Source organism: Patiria miniata, unplaced genomic scaffold (assembly GCF_015706575.1).
Source record: "Patiria miniata isolate m_02_andy unplaced genomic scaffold, ASM1570657v1 HiC_scaffold_25, whole genome shotgun sequence".
NCBI lineage: Eukaryota > Metazoa > Echinodermata > Asteroidea > Valvatida > Asterinidae > Patiria > Patiria miniata.
Window position 1 is genome coordinate 15,966,465 of NW_024037064.1, and position 23,815 is coordinate 15,990,279.

Below are 23,815 nucleotides of genomic sequence, written 5' to 3' on the forward strand. Positions count from 1 at the left end.
TAACCGGACCCTTAGTATTTCCGGCCTTCTTCTGACCTTTTCCGCTAACTTTGGGAGCCATATTGGAGGACTTGGAATGTATCGGATCGTGAGATCGAATGAAAGACCAGCACGTCTTGGCCGGCTTTTATTGTGCACAGCTTGGATTCTGACCACCCATGCATCGTCCACTTTCCCGCCAGTGACCGCTTACCCATGCGTGAAGAAAGCGGTATGCGTGCATAGTTATACAATGCACGCACGGCACGACCCCCCCCCCCCTCCCCGGCAAGGGTATTTTTAGCCTTTTTCTCAGACTGACACGTGTATAAGTGTCCTTCTTAAATATTATTGTCTACTGAATTTCTGGGAAATAATAAAGTCATCTCCAGCGGAGGGCGAATTAATATGTCGTAGTGCACCAATACTTCTTTAAATGTTGTTTCCCCCTTATGCACCATCCATTTATAATGAATCATACAATGTAACGCAAAACCGACGAAAATAAGAGAACGAGTACCTGTAATTGTCAAAACAGATAGGAAATATATATCATTATTACCATGCCCATAACAATTCAATTTTGCCTGGAACACGTTTCGGATGAGGCATACGTATAGAACCCAAAAAGTGGAATGTATTTGGACAGAATATCAACAATAATAATTCGGAAAAAAATCAACGGCCCTTTATTCTTTATTTGAAGGAAAACTCAGGGATTGGACTTAATCTCTCTTTGAAGAAGTAGTGGCTCTGAAAAGAGCCGTTAGTTTTATTTCTTTTTGCGCACACAACGTGCTCAAGCTCGTTCACCCCGAATTCGGCGGGCCAACTGGATGTCCTTGGGCATGATGGTGACCCTCTTGGCGTGAATGGCGCACAGGTTGGTGTCTTCGAAGAGGCCGACGAGGTAAGCTTCGCTCGCTTCTTGCAATGCCATGACGGCAGAACTCTGGAATCGCAGTTCAGTTTTGAAATCCTGTGCAATTTCACGCACAAGTCTCTGGAATGGCAGCTTTCGGATCAGCAGTTCGGTGCTCTTCTGGTAGCGGCGAATCTCACGGAGGGCGACGGTTCCCGGTCGGTACCGATGGGGTTTCTTGACACCGCCAGTCGCCGGTGCGCTCTTGCGGGCCGCCTTGGTGGCCAACTGCTTCCTGGGGGCTTTCCCCCCGGTGCTCTTTCTTGCCGTCTGCTTGGTGCGCGCCATGGTCAAGGGTATGGTTTGATGAACGGTGATCACAACTGAGTGCAGATTGAGCGAACGGACCCCGCCTCTTAAGGCCGGCGCATAGCATCCTAGGTTGGAAGCCTAACAATGGGCTATCTTCCGATTGGGTGCTTCGGGGGCCAAGCGGAGACGCTTCAGTGATCACGATTTCCGTACGTTGAAAAAGTATAGACGTTAAATTTCAATCGAAAATGCTGCTTTTCCGAGCCTATAGTATTATGAGCCCTCGGCAACAGAATCCATTTGGGATCGTTGAGACTACAATATTTCTCCCACCCCCTACTTGGGATTAATTGAACCCCAATAAACACCCCCTCCCCCACCCCTAAAAGAAAAGTGACAAACATACGGATTTCCCTGGCTGCTGTTTATGTTTGTTTTGTAGTAAAGACAATAATCACACACACCCATTCGCGAACAAAATTGGCTGCTGTTTATGTTTGTTTTGTAATAAAGACAATAATCACACACACCCATTCGCGAACAAAATGTCACGGATCCCTCTATACGTTCCCCGCTATATCCTGAGACGAGCACCCAGTAATTATTACTTAATCGACTTTGACAAAAAAATGGAGACCAGACATGTTTTACAGTGGAAATAGGGAGGGGAAAAGCAACTCTAAGAACACACATGACAAGGACAAGTGAAATCGAGTAAAATCAAGATTCAATCTCTTTTTTGAAATAGTGGTGGCTCTGAAAAGAGCCGTTCGGTTTGATTTTTGGATATGGTGTCTAGCCGCCGAAGCCGTACAGCGTGCGTCCCTGTCTCTTCAGCGCATACACCACGTCCATTGCAGTGACAGTCTTCCTCTTGGCGTGCTCGCAGTAGGTGACTGCATCGCGGATAACGTTCTCCAGGAAAACCTTGAGGACTCCGCGGGTTTCTTCGTAGATGAGCCCGGAGATACGCTTGACTCCTCCGCGGCGGGCCAGCCGACGAATGGCTGGTTTAGTGATTCCCTGGATGTTATCTCGGAGAACCTTGCGGTGTCGCTTGGCACCCCCTTTGCCTAGTCCCTTTCCTCCTTTGCCACGGCCAGACATGTTTGTGTCTCCTCAGTCGGTTGTAGATGATTCAATGGCCATCCCAGCCCCGGCGAGGCAACTTATAGGACATGCGCGGACGCGATATGAGCATGCGAAGCCATCAACTGTTACGGCGCCCTCTGGCGACCAATCGTGGCAGGAGCACTCATCCTGGGAAACAAACAAATCAGAAGCAAAACAAGGGGGAAAAGGGATAACAAATAAGAAAAGGAAGAAGATGCCTAGAAACATATTGCAACGAGACTCAAACAATACATTTATAACCAGACACAGAGGGGTCGTGGCCAAGCCTTTTTTTTTTTTTTTTTTTTTTTTTTATTTACGCCTTGAACGGAAATCAATGGAAACGCCAACATCATAATTTAACAAGACTTTACACACTTACTAATATTTACCGTAATTCAATGTGAAAGCCCTGTCACCAAAACGTCAAAAGAAAACGAACCTTTAACGACGGGGCACCGTAGTCAGAACCTGTTTTTGTATTAATTGATGTTCCCCGAAGGGAGTGGGCCGAATCCCGGATGTACTGCTATACCGGGCCAACCCGTGGCCGGGACGAGGCAAGCCTCTATTCCACGGCCCAAATCCAAAAATCAGTTTAATATACTGGCTGTTCAATGAACAGCGTTTCAGATATTAAGCTGAAAAGAACAGATACTACACATGATCTTAGCCAAAAGGCCGAGAAGCGATAACGATTAATATTAAAACAATAGCGCGGAAAGGGATTATTCGTCTTGAAATACTGTTTGCTATTGTTCTTCTTATTATTTATTTTTGCCTTTTTTTGTTTCCTGGTGTGAAAACAAAAAGAAGACTCCTGCGCGTCCACCGCAACTCAACGAAACCCGGGGAGAGAGAGATGAGCAAGAAATCTCCGGCTTTCTCAGATTAACAGAGACATATACATTCTTAAAAATATTTCTATCATGCATTTTCATACACCTCGATCATATTTCACCAAAAATCTTGTTGAAAAAATTAATCCAGACAAAAAATGGGATCAATGCATCAGTGAGCGAGAGCGTCGGCACTAAATGCCGTACGTACGATGTACCGGGACAAGCATATCAATAGATGGCGCCCTTCAACACTCCCGGTCATCGCGCCTCGGCGTTTCCCATCTGGGTATTTCTCAGGCCCTGCCAATGGGTCCCACATTAGGGGCGGGGAAATACTTCAGTTTGTCAGTAAGCTCCGTGGCCGAGTGGTTAGAGAGCACATGTAGAAAGTAATAGATCGTGGGTTCGAGTCCCAGCCTGCCGCTTTCCTTTAATTGCTTGGTTATTGTTTTTTGTTTTGTTATTTTTTCACTTACTTATTTCCCCTTTTTGTAATAATTACTATTTTATTTCATTGATTTATTGTTTATTTCGTCATGAAGTTATAAGAAGAAAATTCGAAAGAAAAGAAAACATTCGTCATACCGTTTGCATTTGCGCTTATAATACTTATGTATCAATATCAATGCGGTCCCGCGGGGAGTTAATTGAAGAGAGAAAGAAAGAAAAGAAACAAACGGGAATCAAATGTCAACGCACCATTATTTGTCCATTTTTGTAACCTTTGGTGAATAAGTCATTCACATTCTACATGAGGCAACATTTAAGACAATACATATACATACATGTATGGCTAATGTACTCAGCCGGCCGGCCGGTCACATACGTTAAAGGACACAGTGGGAATTCTATCTGGAACAGTGTTCTATTGTTTATAAAAAAAAATAGAGAAATTGATTTCGGCTATGAGTGAAGGTAGAGGTGGAGTTAGACAGGCAGCGACAAATCTCTTTTTTGAAGGTTGTGGTGGCTCTGAAAAGAGCCTTTTGGGTTTGTGGATGCAAAGTAAGTTCTTTTCTTTACTTTGACACTTTGGCGGTCTTCTTGGGCAGAAGAACTTGCTGGATGTTGGGAAGGACACCACCCTGCGCGATGGTAACTCCGCTCATCAACTTGTTCAACTCCTCGTCGTTGCGTATAGCAAGCTGCAGATGGCGGGGATTAATTCTCGTCTTCTTGTTGTCTCGTGCAGCGTTTCCGGCCAGTTCCAAGATCTCCGCGGTAAGGTACTCCATCACTGCCGCAAGGTAGACCGGTGCACCGGCACCGACACGCTGGGCGTAGTTGCCCTTACGCAGAAATCTGTGAACACGACCCACGGGGAACTGGAGTCCCGCCCTGGAGGACCTGCTCTTGGCCTTGCTTCTTGCTTTGCCGCTCTTTCCTCGCCCAGTCATCTTGACAGTATAGTGACAGAAGATGAATGTACTCTGCAGTAAAGGTGGTGTGTGAATGAACCCACTTGGAAAACACGACACTAGTTATAGCGTTCTGGTGGATTGGCTGAAGCGTGCCAAGTAGCCAATCACGCGACACGGGCGTGCCCGTCGCACGGTTGGGTGCACCGCATCCATTTTGGACGCGGGGGACGAGGGAACAAAAAATTACAACTGTGTCATCGTCGTTCAAAGTAATGGAATCACTAGATAAAACACAGAAACATGCAACATTCTTACCTCCATTTTAAGACGTTTTATTGTTATTCCGCCGAAGAAGTCCCATGATCTTTCGACCAGCCTCCGCACAATGGCAGTGATTCGTTGCTCTCACGCGGCGGTTAAAACTGGCCTCGGTTTCTTGCTAGATATTTGTAACATCCCACAGACGAAATCCTAATTTATTTTTTAATAGTAACCCACTCAACAAAATGCAAGCACTCGTCCGGAGATTGAAAGAAATGACCAATTGACAAAGGCTGTGGCATAAATTAAATTATGTGTTTACGACGACGACAAGACTCAGGGATTAACTTTAATCGCATTACCTCCCCTCGCCTCACGAAGGGTAAAAGAATATTAAAAAAAAAAAGAGAGAGAGTGAAAGGGACACAACAGAATTAAAAAAAGGTTAGTTGTAAAACCTAAGAAATGGGCTGATCGGGCGAACTGAGCTGACTGGCAAATCTCTTTTTGGAAACTGTGTTGGCTCTGAAAAGAGCCGTTTGGTTTTGAAGCCTTCAAAATTTCTATTTTGAAGTCGTGTACTTGGTGACGGCCTTGGTGCCTTCGCTGACTGCATGCTTAGCAAGCTCCCCGGGAAGAAGTAGGCGTACTGCTGTCTGCACTTCACGGCTTGTGATGGTGGACTTCTTGTTGTAGAGAGCGAGGCGAGAAGATTCGCTGGCGATGCGCTCAAACACGTCGTTGACAAAGCTGTTCATGATGCTCATTGCCTTGCTCGAGATTCCGGTGTCGGGGTGCACCTGTTTCATCACTTTGTAGATGTAGATGCCGTAGCTCTCCTTGCGACGCCGGTGCCTCTTTTTGTTTGCGCTAACCGGACCCTTAGTATTTCCGGCCTTCTTCTGACCTTTTCCGCTAACTTTGGGAGCCATATTGGAGGACTTGGAATGTATCGGATCGTGAGATCGAATGAAAGACCAGCACGTCTTGGCCGGCTTTTATTGTGCACAGCTTGGATTCTGACCACCCATGCATCGTCCACTTTCCCGCCAGTGACCGCTTACCCATGCGTGAAGAAAGCGGTATGCGTGCATAGTTATACAATGCACGCACGGCACGACCCCCCCCCCCCTCCCCGGCAAGGGTATTTTTAGCCTTTTTCTCAGACTGACACGTGTATAAGTGTCCTTCTTAAATATTATTGTCTACTGAATTTCTGGGAAATAATAAAGTCATCTCCAGCGGAGGGCGAATTAATATGTCGTAGTGCACCAATACTTCTTTAAATGTTGTTTCCCCCTTATGCACCATCCATTTATAATGAATCATACAATGTAACGCAAAACCGACGAAAATAAGAGAACGAGTACCTGTAATTGTCAAAACAGATAGGAAATATATATCATTATTACCATGCCCATAACAATTCAATTTTGCCTGGAACACGTTTCGGATGAGGCATACGTATAGAACCCAAAAAGTGGAATGTATTTGGACAGAATATCAACAATAATAATTCGGAAAAAAATCAACGGCCCTTTATTCTTTATTTGAAGGAAAACTCAGGGATTGGACTTAATCTCTCTTTGAAGAAGTAGTGGCTCTGAAAAGAGCCGTTAGTTTTATTTCTTTTTGCGCACACAACGTGCTCAAGCTCGTTCACCCCGAATTCGGCGGGCCAACTGGATGTCCTTGGGCATGATGGTGACCCTCTTGGCGTGAATGGCGCACAGGTTGGTGTCTTCGAAGAGGCCGACGAGGTAAGCTTCGCTCGCTTCTTGCAATGCCATGACGGCAGAACTCTGGAATCGCAGTTCAGTTTTGAAATCCTGTGCAATTTCACGCACAAGTCTCTGGAATGGCAGCTTTCGGATCAGCAGTTCGGTGCTCTTCTGGTAGCGGCGAATCTCACGGAGGGCGACGGTTCCCGGTCGGTACCGATGGGGTTTCTTGACACCGCCAGTCGCCGGTGCGCTCTTGCGGGCCGCCTTGGTGGCCAACTGCTTCCTGGGGGCTTTCCCCCCGGTGCTCTTTCTTGCCGTCTGCTTGGTGCGCGCCATGGTCAAGGGTATGGTTTGATGAACGGTGATCACAACTGAGTGCAGATTGAGCGAACGGACCCCGCCTCTTAAGGCCGGCGCATAGCATCCTAGGTTGGAAGCCTAACAATGGGCTATCTTCCGATTGGGTGCTTCGGGGGCCAAGCGGAGACGCTTCAGTGATCACGATTTCCGTACGTTGAAAAAGTATAGACGTTAAATTTCAATCGAAAATGCTGCTTTTCCGAGCCTATAGTATTATGAGCCCTCGGCAACAGAATCCATTTGGGATCGTTGAGACTACAATATTTCTCCCACCCCCTACTTGGGATTAATTGAACCCCAATAAACACCCCCTCCCCCACCCCTAAAAGAAAAGTGACAAACATACGGATTTCCCTGGCTGCTGTTTATGTTTGTTTTGTAGTAAAGACAATAATCACACACACCCATTCGCGAACAAAATTGGCTGCTGTTTATGTTTGTTTTGTAATAAAGACAATAATCACACACACCCATTCGCGAACAAAATGTCACGGATCCCTCTATACGTTCCCCGCTATATCCTGAGACGAGCACCCAGTAATTATTACTTAATCGACTTTGACAAAAAAATGGAGACCAGACATGTTTTACAGTGGAAATAGGGAGGGGAAAAGCAACTCTAAGAACACACATGACAAGGACAAGTGAAATCGAGTAAAATCAAGATTCAATCTCTTTTTTGAAATAGTGGTGGCTCTGAAAAGAGCCGTTCGGTTTGATTTTTGGATATGGTGTCTAGCCGCCGAAGCCGTACAGCGTGCGTCCCTGTCTCTTCAGCGCATACACCACGTCCATTGCAGTGACAGTCTTCCTCTTGGCGTGCTCGCAGTAGGTGACTGCATCGCGGATAACGTTCTCCAGGAAAACCTTGAGGACTCCGCGGGTTTCTTCGTAGATGAGCCCGGAGATACGCTTGACTCCTCCGCGGCGGGCCAGCCGACGAATGGCTGGTTTAGTGATTCCCTGGATGTTATCTCGGAGAACCTTGCGGTGTCGCTTGGCACCCCCTTTGCCTAGTCCCTTTCCTCCTTTGCCACGGCCAGACATGTTTGTGTCTCCTCAGTCGGTTGTAGATGATTCAATGGCCATCCCAGCCCCGGCGAGGCAACTTATAGGACATGCGCGGACGCGATATGAGCATGCGAAGCCATCAACTGTTACGGCGCCCTCTGGCGACCAATCGTGGCAGGAGCACTCATCCTGGGAAACAAACAAATCAGAAGCAAAACAAGGGGGAAAAGGGATAACAAATAAGAAAAGGAAGAAGATGCCTAGAAACATATTGCAACGAGACTCAAACAATACATTTATAACCAGACACAGAGGGGTCGTGGCCAAGCCTTTTTTTTTTTTTTTTTTTTTTTTTTATTTACGCCTTGAACGGAAATCAATGGAAACGCCAACATCATAATTTAACAAGACTTTACACACTTACTAATATTTACCGTAATTCAATGTGAAAGCCCTGTCACCAAAACGTCAAAAGAAAACGAACCTTTAACGACGGGGCACCGTAGTCAGAACCTGTTTTTGTATTAATTGATGTTCCCCGAAGGGAGTGGGCCGAATCCCGGATGTACTGCTATACCGGGCCAACCCGTGGCCGGGACGAGGCAAGCCTCTATTCCACGGCCCAAATCCAAAAATCAGTTTAATATACTGGCTGTTCAATGAACAGCGTTTCAGATATTAAGCTGAAAAGAACAGATACTACACATGATCTTAGCCAAAAGGCCGAGAAGCGATAACGATTAATATTAAAACAATAGCGCGGAAAGGGATTATTCGTCTTGAAATACTGTTTGCTATTGTTCTTCTTATTATTTATTTTTGCCTTTTTTTGTTTCCTGGTGTGAAAACAAAAAGAAGACTCCTGCGCGTCCACCGCAACTCAACGAAACCCGGGGAGAGAGAGATGAGCAAGAAATCTCCGGCTTTCTCAGATTAACAGAGACATATACATTCTTAAAAATATTTCTATCATGCATTTTCATACACCTCGATCATATTTCACCAAAAATCTTGTTGAAAAAATTAATCCAGACAAAAAATGGGATCAATGCATCAGTGAGCGAGAGCGTCGGCACTAAATGCCGTACGTACGATGTACCGGGACAAGCATATCAATAGATGGCGCCCTTCAACACTCCCGGTCATCGCGCCTCGGCGTTTCCCATCTGGGTATTTCTCAGGCCCTGCCAATGGGTCCCACATTAGGGGCGGGGAAATACTTCAGTTTGTCAGTAAGCTCCGTGGCCGAGTGGTTAGAGAGCACATGTAGAAAGTAATAGATCGTGGGTTCGAGTCCCAGCCTGCCGCTTTCCTTTAATTGCTTGGTTATTGTTTTTTGTTTTGTTATTTTTTCACTTACTTATTTCCCCTTTTTGTAATAATTACTATTTTATTTCATTGATTTATTGTTTATTTCGTCATGAAGTTATAAGAAGAAAATTCGAAAGAAAAGAAAACATTCGTCATACCGTTTGCATTTGCGCTTATAATACTTATGTATCAATATCAATGCGGTCCCGCGGGGAGTTAATTGAAGAGAGAAAGAAAGAAAAGAAACAAACGGGAATCAAATGTCAACGCACCATTATTTGTCCATTTTTGTAACCTTTGGTGAATAAGTCATTCACATTCTACATGAGGCAACATTTAAGACAATACATATACATACATGTATGGCTAATGTACTCAGCCGGCCGGCCGGTCACATACGTTAAAGGACACAGTGGGAATTCTATCTGGAACAGTGTTCTATTGTTTATAAAAAAAAATAGAGAAATTGATTTCGGCTATGAGTGAAGGTAGAGGTGGAGTTAGACAGGCAGCGACAAATCTCTTTTTTGAAGGTTGTGGTGGCTCTGAAAAGAGCCTTTTGGGTTTGTGGATGCAAAGTAAGTTCTTTTCTTTACTTTGACACTTTGGCGGTCTTCTTGGGCAGAAGAACTTGCTGGATGTTGGGAAGGACACCACCCTGCGCGATGGTAACTCCGCTCATCAACTTGTTCAACTCCTCGTCGTTGCGTATAGCAAGCTGCAGATGGCGGGGATTAATTCTCGTCTTCTTGTTGTCTCGTGCAGCGTTTCCGGCCAGTTCCAAGATCTCCGCGGTAAGGTACTCCATCACTGCCGCAAGGTAGACCGGTGCACCGGCACCGACACGCTGGGCGTAGTTGCCCTTACGCAGAAATCTGTGAACACGACCCACGGGGAACTGGAGTCCCGCCCTGGAGGACCTGCTCTTGGCCTTGCTTCTTGCTTTGCCGCTCTTTCCTCGCCCAGTCATCTTGACAGTATAGTGACAGAAGATGAATGTACTCTGCAGTAAAGGTGGTGTGTGAATGAACCCACTTGGAAAACACGACACTAGTTATAGCGTTCTGGTGGATTGGCTGAAGCGTGCCAAGTAGCCAATCACGCGACACGGGCGTGCCCGTCGCACGGTTGGGTGCACCGCATCCATTTTGGACGCGGGGGACGAGGGAACAAAAAATTACAACTGTGTCATCGTCGTTCAAAGTAATGGAATCACTAGATAAAACACAGAAACATGCAACATTCTTACCTCCATTTTAAGACGTTTTATTGTTATTCCGCCGAAGAAGTCCCATGATCTTTCGACCAGCCTCCGCACAATGGCAGTGATTCGTTGCTCTCACGCGGCGGTTAAAACTGGCCTCGGTTTCTTGCTAGATATTTGTAACATCCCACAGACGAAATCCTAATTTATTTTTTAATAGTAACCCACTCAACAAAATGCAAGCACTCGTCCGGAGATTGAAAGAAATGACCAATTGACAAAGGCTGTGGCATAAATTAAATTATGTGTTTACGACGACGACAAGACTCAGGGATTAACTTTAATCGCATTACCTCCCCTCGCCTCACGAAGGGTAAAAGAATATTAAAAAAAAAAAGAGAGAGAGTGAAAGGGACACAACAGAATTAAAAAAAGGTTAGTTGTAAAACCTAAGAAATGGGCTGATCGGGCGAACTGAGCTGACTGGCAAATCTCTTTTTGGAAACTGTGTTGGCTCTGAAAAGAGCCGTTTGGTTTTGAAGCCTTCAAAATTTCTATTTTGAAGTCGTGTACTTGGTGACGGCCTTGGTGCCTTCGCTGACTGCATGCTTAGCAAGCTCCCCGGGAAGAAGTAGGCGTACTGCTGTCTGCACTTCACGGCTTGTGATGGTGGACTTCTTGTTGTAGAGAGCGAGGCGAGAAGATTCGCTGGCGATGCGCTCAAACACGTCGTTGACAAAGCTGTTCATGATGCTCATTGCCTTGCTCGAGATTCCGGTGTCGGGGTGCACCTGTTTCATCACTTTGTAGATGTAGATGCCGTAGCTCTCCTTGCGACGCCGGTGCCTCTTTTTGTTTGCGCTAACCGGACCCTTAGTATTTCCGGCCTTCTTCTGACCTTTTCCGCTAACTTTGGGAGCCATATTGGAGGACTTGGAATGTATCGGATCGTGAGATCGAATGAAAGACCAGCACGTCTTGGCCGGCTTTTATTGTGCACAGCTTGGATTCTGACCACCCATGCATCGTCCACTTTCCCGCCAGTGACCGCTTACCCATGCGTGAAGAAAGCGGTATGCGTGCATAGTTATACAATGCACGCACGGCACGACCCCCCCCCCCCTCCCCGGCAAGGGTATTTTTAGCCTTTTTCTCAGACTGACACGTGTATAAGTGTCCTTCTTAAATATTATTGTCTACTGAATTTCTGGGAAATAATAAAGTCATCTCCAGCGGAGGGCGAATTAATATGTCGTAGTGCACCAATACTTCTTTAAATGTTGTTTCCCCCTTATGCACCATCCATTTATAATGAATCATACAATGTAACGCAAAACCGACGAAAATAAGAGAACGAGTACCTGTAATTGTCAAAACAGATAGGAAATATATATCATTATTACCATGCCCATAACAATTCAATTTTGCCTGGAACACGTTTCGGATGAGGCATACGTATAGAACCCAAAAAGTGGAATGTATTTGGACAGAATATCAACAATAATAATTCGGAAAAAAATCAACGGCCCTTTATTCTTTATTTGAAGGAAAACTCAGGGATTGGACTTAATCTCTCTTTGAAGAAGTAGTGGCTCTGAAAAGAGCCGTTAGTTTTATTTCTTTTTGCGCACACAACGTGCTCAAGCTCGTTCACCCCGAATTCGGCGGGCCAACTGGATGTCCTTGGGCATGATGGTGACCCTCTTGGCGTGAATGGCGCACAGGTTGGTGTCTTCGAAGAGGCCGACGAGGTAAGCTTCGCTCGCTTCTTGCAATGCCATGACGGCAGAACTCTGGAATCGCAGTTCAGTTTTGAAATCCTGTGCAATTTCACGCACAAGTCTCTGGAATGGCAGCTTTCGGATCAGCAGTTCGGTGCTCTTCTGGTAGCGGCGAATCTCACGGAGGGCGACGGTTCCCGGTCGGTACCGATGGGGTTTCTTGACACCGCCAGTCGCCGGTGCGCTCTTGCGGGCCGCCTTGGTGGCCAACTGCTTCCTGGGGGCTTTCCCCCCGGTGCTCTTTCTTGCCGTCTGCTTGGTGCGCGCCATGGTCAAGGGTATGGTTTGATGAACGGTGATCACAACTGAGTGCAGATTGAGCGAACGGACCCCGCCTCTTAAGGCCGGCGCATAGCATCCTAGGTTGGAAGCCTAACAATGGGCTATCTTCCGATTGGGTGCTTCGGGGGCCAAGCGGAGACGCTTCAGTGATCACGATTTCCGTACGTTGAAAAAGTATAGACGTTAAATTTCAATCGAAAATGCTGCTTTTCCGAGCCTATAGTATTATGAGCCCTCGGCAACAGAATCCATTTGGGATCGTTGAGACTACAATATTTCTCCCACCCCCTACTTGGGATTAATTGAACCCCAATAAACACCCCCTCCCCCACCCCTAAAAGAAAAGTGACAAACATACGGATTTCCCTGGCTGCTGTTTATGTTTGTTTTGTAGTAAAGACAATAATCACACACACCCATTCGCGAACAAAATTGGCTGCTGTTTATGTTTGTTTTGTAATAAAGACAATAATCACACACACCCATTCGCGAACAAAATGTCACGGATCCCTCTATACGTTCCCCGCTATATCCTGAGACGAGCACCCAGTAATTATTACTTAATCGACTTTGACAAAAAAATGGAGACCAGACATGTTTTACAGTGGAAATAGGGAGGGGAAAAGCAACTCTAAGAACACACATGACAAGGACAAGTGAAATCGAGTAAAATCAAGATTCAATCTCTTTTTTGAAATAGTGGTGGCTCTGAAAAGAGCCGTTCGGTTTGATTTTTGGATATGGTGTCTAGCCGCCGAAGCCGTACAGCGTGCGTCCCTGTCTCTTCAGCGCATACACCACGTCCATTGCAGTGACAGTCTTCCTCTTGGCGTGCTCGCAGTAGGTGACTGCATCGCGGATAACGTTCTCCAGGAAAACCTTGAGGACTCCGCGGGTTTCTTCGTAGATGAGCCCGGAGATACGCTTGACTCCTCCGCGGCGGGCCAGCCGACGAATGGCTGGTTTAGTGATTCCCTGGATGTTATCTCGGAGAACCTTGCGGTGTCGCTTGGCACCCCCTTTGCCTAGTCCCTTTCCTCCTTTGCCACGGCCAGACATGTTTGTGTCTCCTCAGTCGGTTGTAGATGATTCAATGGCCATCCCAGCCCCGGCGAGGCAACTTATAGGACATGCGCGGACGCGATATGAGCATGCGAAGCCATCAACTGTTACGGCGCCCTCTGGCGACCAATCGTGGCAGGAGCACTCATCCTGGGAAACAAACAAATCAGAAGCAAAACAAGGGGGAAAAGGGATAACAAATAAGAAAAGGAAGAAGATGCCTAGAAACATATTGCAACGAGACTCAAACAATACATTTATAACCAGACACAGAGGGGTCGTGGCCAAGCCTTTTTTTTTTTTTTTTTTTTTTTTTTTATTTACGCCTTGAACGGAAATCAATGGAAACGCCAACATCATAATTTAACAAGACTTTACACACTTACTAATATTTACCGTAATTCAATGTGAAAGCCCTGTCACCAAAACGTCAAAAGAAAACGAACCTTTAACGACGGGGCACCGTAGTCAGAACCTGTTTTTGTATTAATTGATGTTCCCCGAAGGGAGTGGGCCGAATCCCGGATGTACTGCTATACCGGGCCAACCCGTGGCCGGGACGAGGCAAGCCTCTATTCCACGGCCCAAATCCAAAAATCAGTTTAATATACTGGCTGTTCAATGAACAGCGTTTCAGATATTAAGCTGAAAAGAACAGATACTACACATGATCTTAGCCAAAAGGCCGAGAAGCGATAACGATTAATATTAAAACAATAGCGCGGAAAGGGATTATTCGTCTTGAAATACTGTTTGCTATTGTTCTTCTTATTATTTATTTTTGCCTTTTTTTGTTTCCTGGTGTGAAAACAAAAAGAAGACTCCTGCGCGTCCACCGCAACTCAACGAAACCCGGGGAGAGAGAGATGAGCAAGAAATCTCCGGCTTTCTCAGATTAACAGAGACATATACATTCTTAAAAATATTTCTATCATGCATTTTCATACACCTCGATCATATTTCACCAAAAATCTTGTTGAAAAAATTAATCCAGACAAAAAATGGGATCAATGCATCAGTGAGCGAGAGCGTCGGCACTAAATGCCGTACGTACGATGTACCGGGACAAGCATATCAATAGATGGCGCCCTTCAACACTCCCGGTCATCGCGCCTCGGCGTTTCCCATCTGGGTATTTCTCAGGCCCTGCCAATGGGTCCCACATTAGGGGCGGGGAAATACTTCAGTTTGTCAGTAAGCTCCGTGGCCGAGTGGTTAGAGAGCACATGTAGAAAGTAATAGATCGTGGGTTCGAGTCCCAGCCTGCCGCTTTCCTTTAATTGCTTGGTTATTGTTTTTTGTTTTGTTATTTTTTCACTTACTTATTTCCCCTTTTTGTAATAATTACTATTTTATTTCATTGATTTATTGTTTATTTCGTCATGAAGTTATAAGAAGAAAATTCGAAAGAAAAGAAAACATTCGTCATACCGTTTGCATTTGCGCTTATAATACTTATGTATCAATATCAATGCGGTCCCGCGGGGAGTTAATTGAAGAGAGAAAGAAAGAAAAGAAACAAACGGGAATCAAATGTCAACGCACCATTATTTGTCCATTTTTGTAACCTTTGGTGAATAAGTCATTCACATTCTACATGAGGCAACATTTAAGACAATACATATACATACATGTATGGCTAATGTACTCAGCCGGCCGGCCGGTCACATACGTTAAAGGACACAGTGGGAATTCTATCTGGAACAGTGTTCTATTGTTTATAAAAAAAAATAGAGAAATTGATTTCGGCTATGAGTGAAGGTAGAGGTGGAGTTAGACAGGCAGCGACAAATCTCTTTTTTGAAGGTTGTGGTGGCTCTGAAAAGAGCCTTTTGGGTTTGTGGATGCAAAGTAAGTTCTTTTCTTTACTTTGACACTTTGGCGGTCTTCTTGGGCAGAAGAACTTGCTGGATGTTGGGAAGGACACCACCCTGCGCGATGGTAACTCCGCTCATCAACTTGTTCAACTCCTCGTCGTTGCGTATAGCAAGCTGCAGATGGCGGGGATTAATTCTCGTCTTCTTGTTGTCTCGTGCAGCGTTTCCGGCCAGTTCCAAGATCTCCGCGGTAAGGTACTCCATCACTGCCGCAAGGTAGACCGGTGCACCGGCACCGACACGCTGGGCGTAGTTGCCCTTACGCAGAAATCTGTGAACACGACCCACGGGGAACTGGAGTCCCGCCCTGGAGGACCTGCTCTTGGCCTTGCTTCTTGCTTTGCCGCTCTTTCCTCGCCCAGTCATCTTGACAGTATAGTGACAGAAGATGAATGTACTCTGCAGTAAAGGTGGTGTGTGAATGAACCCACTTGGAAAACACGACACTAGTTATAGCGTTCTGGTGGATTGGCTGAAGCGTGCCAAGTAGCCAATCACGCGACACGGGCGTGCCCGTCGCACGGTTGGGTGCACCGCATCCATTTTGGACGCGGGGGACGAGGGAACAAAAAATTACAACTGTGTCATCGTCGTTCAAAGTAATGGAATCACTAGATAAAACACAGAAACATGCAACATTCTTACCTCCATTTTAAGACGTTTTATTGTTATTCCGCCGAAGAAGTCCCATGATCTTTCGACCAGCCTCCGCACAATGGCAGTGATTCGTTGCTCTCACGCGGCGGTTAAAACTGGCCTCGGTTTCTTGCTAGATATTTGTAACATCCCACAGACGAAATCCTAATTTATTTTTTAATAGTAACCCACTCAACAAAATGCAAGCACTCGTCCGGAGATTGAAAGAAATGACCAATTGACAAAGGCTGTGGCATAAATTAAATTATGTGTTTACGACGACGACAAGACTCAGGGATTAACTTTAATCGCATTACCTCCCCTCGCCTCACGAAGGGTAAAAGAATATTAAAAAAAAAAAGAGAGAGAGTGAAAGGGACACAACAGAATTAAAAAAAGGTTAGTTGTAAAACCTAAGAAATGGGCTGATCGGGCGAACTGAGCTGACTGGCAAATCTCTTTTTGGAAACTGTGTTGGCTCTGAAAAGAGCCGTTTGGTTTTGAAGCCTTCAAAATTTCTATTTTGAAGTCGTGTACTTGGTGACGGCCTTGGTGCCTTCGCTGACTGCATGCTTAGCAAGCTCCCCGGGAAGAAGTAGGCGTACTGCTGTCTGCACTTCACGGCTTGTGATGGTGGACTTCTTGTTGTAGAGAGCGAGGCGAGAAGATTCGCTGGCGATGCGCTCAAACACGTCGTTGACAAAGCTGTTCATGATGCTCATTGCCTTGCTCGAGATTCCGGTGTCGGGGTGCACCTGTTTCATCACTTTGTAGATGTAGATGCCGTAGCTCTCCTTGCGACGCCGGTGCCTCTTTTTGTTTGCGCTAACCGGACCCTTAGTATTTCCGGCCTTCTTCTGACCTTTTCCGCTAACTTTGGGAGCCATATTGGAGGACTTGGAATGTATCGGATCGTGAGATCGAATGAAAGACCAGCACGTCTTGGCCGGCTTTTATTGTGCACAGCTTGGATTCTGACCACCCATGCATCGTCCACTTTCCCGCCAGTGACCGCTTACCCATGCGTGAAGAAAGCGGTATGCGTGCATAGTTATACAATGCACGCACGGCACGACCCCCCCCCCCCTCCCCGGCAAGGGTATTTTTAGCCTTTTTCTCAGACTGACACGTGTATAAGTGTCCTTCTTAAATATTATTGTCTACTGAATTTCTGGGAAATAATAAAGTCATCTCCAGCGGAGGGCGAATTAATATGTCGTAGTGCACCAATACTTCTTTAAATGTTGTTTCCCCCTTATGCACCATCCATTTATAATGAATCATACAATGTAACGCAAAACCGACGAAAATAAGAGAACGAGTACCTGTAATTGTCAAAACAGATAGGAAATATATATCATTATTACCATGCCCATAACAATTCAATTTTGCCTGGAACACGTTTCGGATGAGGCATACGTATAGAACCCAAAAAGTGGAATGTATTTGGACAGAATATCAACAATAATAATTCGGAAAAAAATCAACGGCCCTTTATTCTTTATTTGAAGGAAAACTCAGGGATTGGACTTAATCTCTCTTTGAAGAAGTAGTGGCTCTGAAAAGAGCCGTTAGTTTTATTTCTTTTTGCGCACACAACGTGCTCAAGCTCGTTCACCCCGAATTCGGCGGGCCAACTGGATGTCCTTGGGCATGATGGTGACCCTCTTGGCGTGAATGGCGCACAGGTTGGTGTCTTCGAAGAGGCCGACGAGGTAAGCTTCGCTCGCTTCTTGCAATGCCATGACGGCAGAACTCTGGAATCGCAGTTCAGTTTTGAAATCCTGTGCAATTTCACGCACAAGTCTCTGGAATGGCAGCTTTCGGATCAGCAGTTCGGTGCTCTTCTGGTAGCGGCGAATCTCACGGAGGGCGACGGTTCCCGGTCGGTACCGATGGGGTTTCTTGACACCGCCAGTCGCCGGTGCGCTCTTGCGGGCCGCCTTGGTGGCCAACTGCTTCCTGGGGGCTTTCCCCCCGGTGCTCTTTCTTGCCGTCTGCTTGGTGCGCGCCATGGTCAAGGGTATGGTTTGATGAACGGTGATCACAACTGAGTGCAGATTGAGCGAACGGACCCCGCCTCTTAAGGCCGGCGCATAGCATCCTAGGTTGGAAGCCTAACAATGGGCTATCTTCCGATTGGGTGCTTCGGGGGCCAAGCGGAGACGCTTCAGTGATCACGATTTCCGTACGTTGAAAAAGTATAGACGTTAAATTTCAATCGAAAATGCTGCTTTTCCGAGCCTATAGTATTATGAGCCCTCGGCAACAGAATCCATTTGGGATCGTTGAGACTACAATATTTCTCCCACCCCCTACTTGGGATTAATTGAACCCCAATAAACACCCCCTCCCCCACCCCTAAAAGAAAAGTGACAAACATACGGATTTCCCTGGCTGCTGTTTATGTTTGTTTTGTAGTAAAGACAATAATCACACACACCCATTCGCGAACAAAATTGGCTGCTGTTTATGTTTGTTTTGTAATAAAGACAATAATCACACACACCCATTCGCGAACAAAATGTCACGGATCCCTCTATACGTTCCCCGCTATATCCTGAGACGAGCACCCAGTAATTATTACTTAATCGACTTTGACAAAAAAATGGAGACCAGACATGTTTTACAGTGGAAATAGGGAGGGGAAAAGCAACTCTAAGAACACACATGACAAGGACAAGTGAAATCGAGTAAAATCAAGATTCAATCTCTTTTTTGAAATAGTGGTGGCTCTGAAAAGAGCCGTTCGGTTTGATTTTTGGATATGGTGTCTAGCCGCCGAAGCCGTACAGCGTGCGTCCCTGTCTCTTCAGCGCATACACCACGTCCATTGCAGTGACAGTCTTCCTCTTGGCGTGCTCGCAGTAGGTGACTGCATCGCGGATAACGTTCTCCAGGAAAACCTTGAGGACTCCGCGGGTTTCTTCGTAGATGAGCCCGGAGATACGCTTGACTCCTCCGCGGCGGGCCAGCCGACGAATGGCTGGTTTAGTGATTCCCTGGATGTTATCTCGGAGAACCTTGCGGTGTCGCTTGGCACCCCCTTTGCCTAGTCCCTTTCCTCCTTTGCCACGGCCAGACATGTTTGTGTCTCCTCAGTCGGTTGTAGATGATTCAATGGCCATCCCAGCCCCGGCGAGGCAACTTATAGGACATGCGCGGACGCGATATGAGCATGCGAAGCCATCAACTGTTACGGCGCCCTCTGGCGACCAATCGTGGCAGGAGCACTCATCCTGGGAAACAAACAAATCAGAAGCAAAACAAGGGGGAAAAGGGATAACAAATAAGAAAAGGAAGAAGATGCCTAGAAACATATTGCAACGAGACTCAAACAATACATTTATAACCAGACACAGAGGGGTCGTGGCCAAGCCTTTTTTTTTTTTTTTTTTTTTTTTTTTATTTACGCCTTGAACGGAAATCAATGGAAACGCCAACATCATAATTTAACAAGACTTTACACACTTACTAATATTTACCGTAATTCAATGTGAAAGCCCTGTCACCAAAACGTCAAAAGAAAACGAACCTTTAACGACGGGGCACCGTAGTCAGAACCTGTTTTTGTATTAATTGATGTTCCCCGAAGGGAGTGGGCCGAATCCCGGATGTACTGCTATACCGGGCCAACCCGTGGCCGGGACGAGGCAAGCCTCTATTCCACGGCCCAAATCCAAAAATCAGTTTAATATACTGGCTGTTCAATGAACAGCGTTTCAGATATTAAGCTGAAAAGAACAGATACTACACATGATCTTAGCCAAAAGGCCGAGAAGCGATAACGATTAATATTAAAACAATAGCGCGGAAAGGGATTATTCGTCTTGAAATACTGTTTGCTATTGTTCTTCTTATTATTTATTTTTGCCTTTTTTTGTTTCCTGGTGTGAAAACAAAAAGAAGACTCCTGCGCGTCCACCGCAACTCAACGAAACCCGGGGAGAGAGAGATGAGCAAGAAATCTCCGGCTTTCTCAGATTAACAGAGACATATACATTCTTAAAAATATTTCTATCATGCATTTTCATACACCTCGATCATATTTCACCAAAAATCTTGTTGAAAAAATTAATCCAGACAAAAAATGGGATCAATGCATCAGTGAGCGAGAGCGTCGGCACTAAATGCCGTACGTACGATGTACCGGGACAAGCATATCAATAGATGGCGCCCTTCAACACTCCCGGTCATCGCGCCTCGGCGTTTCCCATCTGGGTATTTCTCAGGCCCTGCCAATGGGTCCCACATTAGGGGCGGGGAAATACTTCAGTTTGTCAGTAAGCTCCGTGGCCGAGTGGTTAGAGAGCACATGTAGAAAGTAATAGATCGTGGGTTCGAGTCCCAGCCTGCCGCTTTCCTTTAATTGCTTGGTTATTGTTTTTTGTTTTGTTATTTTTTCACTTACTTATTTCCCCTTTTTGTAATAATTACTATTTTATTTCATTGATTTATTGTTTATTTCGTCATGAAGTTATAAGAAGAAAATTCGAAAGAAAAGAAAACATTCGTCATACCGTTTGCATTTGCGCTTATAATACTTATGTATCAATATCAATGCGGTCCCGCGGGGAGTTAATTGAAGAGAGAAAGAAAGAAAAGAAACAAACGGGAATCAAATGTCAACGCACCATTATTTGTCCATTTTTGTAACCTTTGGTGAATAAGTCATTCACATTCTACATGAGGCAACATTTAAGACAATACATATACATACATGTATGGCTAATGTACTCAGCCGGCCGGCCGGTCACATACGTTAAAGGACACAGTGGGAATTCTATCTGGAACAGTGTTCTATTGTTTATAAAAAAAAATAGAGAAATTGATTTCGGCTATGAGTGAAGGTAGAGGTGGAGTTAGACAGGCAGCGACAAATCTCTTTTTTGAAGGTTGTGGTGGCTCTGAAAAGAGCCTTTTGGGTTTGTGGATGCAAAGTAAGTTCTTTTCTTTACTTTGACACTTTGGCGGTCTTCTTGGGCAGAAGAACTTGCTGGATGTTGGGAAGGACACCACCCTGCGCGATGGTAACTCCGCTCATCAACTTGTTCAACTCCTCGTCGTTGCGTATAGCAAGCTGCAGATGGCGGGGATTAATTCTCGTCTTCTTGTTGTCTCGTGCAGCGTTTCCGGCCAGTTCCAAGATCTCCGCGGTAAGGTACTCCATCACTGCCGCAAGGTAGACCGGTGCACCGGCACCGACACGCTGGGCGTAGTTGCCCTTACGCAGAAATCTGTGAACACGACCCACGGGGAACTGGAGTCCCGCCCTGGAGGACCTGCTCTTGGCCTTGCTTCTTGCTTTGCCGCTCTTTCCTCGCCCAGTCATCTTGACAGTATAGTGACAGAAGATGAATGTACTCTGCAGTAAAGGTGGTGTGTGAATGAACCCACTTGGAAAACACGACACTAGTTATAGCGTTCTGGTGGATTGGCTGAAGCGTGCCAAGTAGCCAATCACGCGACACGGGCGTGCCCGTCGCACGGTTGGGTGCACCGCATCCATTTTGGACGCGGGGGACGAGGGAACAAAAAATTACAACTGTGTCATCGTCGTTCAAAGTAATGGAATCACTAGATAAAACACAGAAACATGCAACATTCTTACCTCCATTTTAAGACGTTTTATTGTTATTCCGCCGAAGAAGTCCCATGATCTTTCGACCAGCCTCCGCACAATGGCAGTGATTCGTTGCTCTCACGCGGCGGTTAAAACTGGCCTCGGTTTCTTGCTAGATATTTGTAACATCCCACAGACGAAATCCTAATTTATTTTTTAATAGTAACCCACTCAACAAAATGCAAGCACTCGTCCGGAGATTGAAAGAAATGACCAATTGACAAAGGCTGTGGCATAAATTAAATTATGTGTTTACGACGACGACAAGACTCAGGGATTAACTTTAATCGCATTACCTCCCCTCGCCTCACGAAGGGTAAAAGAATATTAAAAAAAAAAAGAGAGAGAGTGAAAGGGACACAACAGAATTAAAAAAAGGTTAGTTGTAAAACCTAAGAAATGGGCTGATCGGGCGAACTGAGCTGACTGGCAAATCTCTTTTTGGAAACTGTGTTGGCTCTGAAAAGAGCCGTTTGGTTTTGAAGCCTTCAAAATTTCTATTTTGAAGTCGTGTACTTGGTGACGGCCTTGGTGCCTTCGCTGACTGCATGCTTAGCAAGCTCCCCGGGAAGAAGTAGGCGTACTGCTGTCTGCACTTCACGGCTTGTGATGGTGGACTTCTTGTTGTAGAGAGCGAGGCGAGAAGATTCGCTGGCGATGCGCTCAAACACGTCGTTGACAAAGCTGTTCATGATGCTCATTGCCTTGCTCGAGATTCCGGTGTCGGGGTGCACCTGTTTCATCACTTTGTAGATGTAGATGCCGTAGCTCTCCTTGCGACGCCGGTGCCTCTTTTTGTTTGCGCTAACCGGACCCTTAGTATTTCCGGCCTTCTTCTGACCTTTTCCGCTAACTTTGGGAGCCATATTGGAGGACTTGGAATGTATCGGATCGTGAGATCGAATGAAAGACCAGCACGTCTTGGCCGGCTTTTATTGTGCACAGCTTGGATTCTGACCACCCATGCATCGTCCACTTTCCCGCCAGTGACCGCTTACCCATGCGTGAAGAAAGCGGTATGCGTGCATAGTTATACAATGCACGCACGGCACGACCCCCCCCCCCCCTCCCCGGCAAGGGTATTTTTAGCCTTTTTCTCAGACTGACACGTGTATAAGTGTCCTTCTTAAATATTATTGTCTACTGAATTTCTGGGAAATAATAAAGTCATCTCCAGCGGAGGGCGAATTAATATGTCGTAGTGCACCAATACTTCTTTAAATGTTGTTTCCCCCTTATGCACCATCCATTTATAATGAATCATACAATGTAACGCAAAACCGACGAAAATAAGAGAACGAGTACCTGTAATTGTCAAAACAGATAGGAAATATATATCATTATTACCATGCCCATAACAATTCAATTTTGCCTGGAACACGTTTCGGATGAGGCATACGTATAGAACCCAAAAAGTGGAATGTATTTGGACAGAATATCAACAATAATAATTCGGAAAAAAATCAACGGCCCTTTATTCTTTATTTGAAGGAAAACTCAGGGATTGGACTTAATCTCTCTTTGAAGAAGTAGTGGCTCTGAAAAGAGCCGTTAGTTTTATTTCTTTTTGCGCACACAACGTGCTCAAGCTCGTTCACCCCGAATTCGGCGGGCCAACTGGATGTCCTTGGGCATGATGGTGACCCTCTTGGCGTGAATGGCGCACAGGTTGGTGTCTTCGAAGAGGCCGACGAGGTAAGCTTCGCTCGCTTCTTGCAATGCCATGACGGCAGAACTCTGGAATCGCAGTTCAGTTTTGAAATCCTGTGCAATTTCACGCACAAGTCTCTGGAATGGCAGCTTTCGGATCAGCAGTTCGGTGCTCTTCTGGTAGCGGCGAATCTCACGGAGGGCGACGGTTCCCGGTCGGTACCGATGGGGTTTCTTGACACCGCCAGTCGCCGGTGCGCTCTTGCGGGCCGCCTTGGTGGCCAACTGCTTCCTGGGGGCTTTCCCCCGGTGCTCTTTCTTGCCGTCTGCTTGGTGCGCGCCATGGTCAAGGGTATGGTTTGATGAACGGTGATCACAACTGAGTGCAGATTGAGCGAACGGACCCCGCCTCTTAAGGCCGGCGCATAGCATCCTAGGTTGGAAGCCTAACAATGGGCTATCTTCCGATTGGGTGCTTCGGGGGCCAAGCGGAGACGCTTCAGTGATCACGATTTCCGTACGTTGAAAAAGTATAGACGTTAAATTTCAATCGAAAATGCTGCT

General features: G+C 46.0%; 4 non-coding genes across 4 annotated transcripts; all 4 read right to left on the reverse strand.

Moving 5' to 3' along the window:
- Window positions 1-2,766: 2,766 nt before the first annotated feature.
- On the reverse strand, window positions 2,767-2,959 carry LOC119733544. Its single transcript, XR_005271899.1, has one exon. It is a non-coding gene; the product is annotated as a U2 spliceosomal RNA (small nuclear RNA).
- Window positions 2,960-8,367: 5,408 nt separating this feature from the next.
- On the reverse strand, window positions 8,368-8,560 carry LOC119733556. The gene has a single exon (XR_005271903.1). It is a non-coding gene; the product is annotated as a U2 spliceosomal RNA (small nuclear RNA).
- Window positions 8,561-13,969: 5,409 nt separating this feature from the next.
- LOC119733563 lies at window positions 13,970-14,162 on the reverse strand. Its single transcript, XR_005271904.1, has one exon. It is a non-coding gene; the product is annotated as a U2 spliceosomal RNA (small nuclear RNA).
- A 5,409-nt stretch (window positions 14,163-19,571) lies between these two features.
- On the reverse strand, window positions 19,572-19,764 carry LOC119733564. The gene has a single exon (XR_005271905.1). It is a non-coding gene; the product is annotated as a U2 spliceosomal RNA (small nuclear RNA).
- Between the last annotated feature and the right edge of the window lie 4,051 nt (window positions 19,765-23,815).